Raw genomic sequence first — 2,500 nt, 5'->3', positions numbered from 1 at the left:
CCTTTTCCCTTTTTCCTTCACCCTTCTTCCTTTACCCTTTTCCCTTCTTCCTTCGCCCGTCTTCCTTCACCCTTTTCCCTTTTTTCTTCACCCTTCTTCCTTTACCCTTTTCCCTTCTTCCTTCGCGCGTCTTCCTTCACCCTTTTCCCTTCTTTCTTCGCCCGTCTTCCTTCACCCTTTTCCCTTTTTCCTTCACCCTTCTTCCTTCACCCTTTTCCCTTCTTCCTTCGCCCGTCTTCCTTCACCCTTTTCCCTTTTTTCTTCACCCTTCTTCCTTTACCCTTTTCCCTTCTTCCTTCGCCCGTCTTCCTTCACCCTTTTCCCTTCTTCCTTCGCCCGTCTTCCTTCACCCTTTTCCCTTTTTTCTTCACCCTTCTTCCTTTACCCTTTTCCCTTCTTCCTTCGCCCGTCTTCCTTCACCCTTTTCCCTTCTTTCTTCGCCCGTCTTCCTTCACCCTTTTCTCTTTTTCCTTCACCCTTCTTCCTTTACCCTTTTCCCTTCTTCCTTCGCCCGTCTTCCTTCACCCTTTTCCCTTTTTTCTTCACCCTTCTTCCTTTACCCTTTTCCCTTCTTCCTTCGCCCGTCTTCCTTCACCCTTTTCCCTTTTTCCTTCACCCTTCTTCCTTTACCCTTTTCCCTTCTTTCTTCGCCCGTCTTCCTTCACCCTTTTCCCTTTTTCCTTCACCCTTCTTCCTTTACCCTTTTCCCTTCTTCCTTCGCCCGTCTTCCTTCACCCTTTTCTCTTTTTTCTTCACCCTTCTTCCTTTACCCTTTTCCCTTCTTCCTTCGCCCGTCTTCCTTCACCCTTTTCCCTTCTTTCTTCGCCCGTCTTCCTTCACCCTTTTCCCTTCTTCCTTCGCCCGTCTTCCTTCACCCTTTTACCTTCTTCCTTCGCCCGTCTTCCTTCACCCTTTTCCCTTCTTCCTTCGCCCGTCTTCCTTCACCCTTTTCCCTTTTTTCTTCACCCTTCTTCCTTTACCCTTTTCCCTTCTTCCTTCACCCTTCTTCCTTCACCCTTTTCCCTTTTTTCTTCACCCTTCTTCCTTTACCCTTTTCCCTTCTTCCTTCGCCCGTCTTCCTTCACCCTTTTCCCTTCTTCCTTCGCCCGTCTTCCTTCACCCTTTTCCCTTCTTCCTTCGCCCGTCTTCCTTCACCCTTTTCCCTTTTTTCTTCACCCTTCTTCCTTTACCCTTTTCCCTTCTTCCTTCGCCCGTCTTCCTTTACCCTTTTCCCTTCTTTCTTCGCCCGTCTTCCTTCACCCTTTTCCCTTTTTTCTTCACCCTTCTTCCTTTACCCTTTTCCCTTCTTCCTTCACCCTTCTTCCTTTACCCTTTTCCCTTCTTTCTTCGCCCGTCTTCCTTCACCCTTTTCCCTTTTTTCTTCACCCTTCTTCCTTTACCCTTTTCCTTTCTTCCTTCGCCCGTCTTCCTTCACCCTTTTCCCTTCTTCCTTCGCCCGTCTTCCTTCACCCCTTTCCCTTTTTTCTTCACCCTTCTTCCTTTACCCTTTTCCCTTCTTCCTTCGCCCGTCTTCCTTCACCCTTTTCCCTTCTTTCTTCGCCCGTCTTCCTTCACCCTTTTCCCTTTTTCCTTCACCCTTCTTCCTTTACCCTTTTCCCTTCTTCCTTCGCCCGTCTTCCTTCACCCTTTTCCCTTCTTCCTTCGCCCGTCTTCCCTCACCCTTTTCCCTTTTTTCTTCACCCTTCTTCCTTTACCCTTTTCCCTTCTTCCTTCGCCCGTCTTCCTTCACCCTTTTCCCTTCTTTCTTCGCCCGTCTTCCTTCACCCTTTTCCCTTTTTCCTTCACCCTTCTACCTTTACCCTTTTCCCTTCTTTCTTCGCCCGTCTTCCTTCACCCTTTTCCCTTCTTCCTTCGCCCGTCTTCCTTCACCCTTTTCCCTTTTTTCTTCACCCTTCTTCCTTTACCTTTCCCTTCTTCCTTCGCCCGTCTTCCTTCACCCTTTTCCCTTTTTTCTTCACCCTTCTTCCTTTACCCTTTTCCCTTCTTCCTTCACCCGCCTTCCTTCTCCCTTCTTCATTCACCCTTCTCCCTTCTTCCTTCACCCTTCTCCCTTTTTCCTTCGCCCTTCTTCCTTCTTCATTCAACCTTCTTTTTTGTCCCTTCTTCCTTCACCCTTCTCCCTTCTTCCTTTCTCCGTCTTCCTTCTCCTTTCTCCCTTCTCCCTCCTCCTCTCACTTATCATGACTGAATTTTTCTACTTACAACAGGCCAGTTTAATATTCTCAAACATGGACTGGAAAGTGGATAAAATAATTTGCGTCTGGAGAAGCAATTCTACACATAAGTTTTTCATGCTTGTTGCAGTGCAACCGTCAGAATACGAAACACGCCTACTGTTCGAAAAGCGATAACCAGCTGGATACAGTCAAATCAGAAGCTATGGAATGAATTTTAGTCCTTAACTCAAGCAAGTGCATTTTATTTATATCAATAACATGTTTACGGTGCCTCGAGCTTGTCAAGTCCTTTTAGATACACT

This window comes from Montipora foliosa, chromosome 5 (assembly GCF_036669935.1).
Source record: "Montipora foliosa isolate CH-2021 chromosome 5, ASM3666993v2, whole genome shotgun sequence".
Taxonomy (NCBI): Eukaryota; Metazoa; Cnidaria; class Anthozoa; order Scleractinia; family Acroporidae; genus Montipora; species Montipora foliosa.
This window is presented reverse-complemented; position numbering follows the sequence as displayed.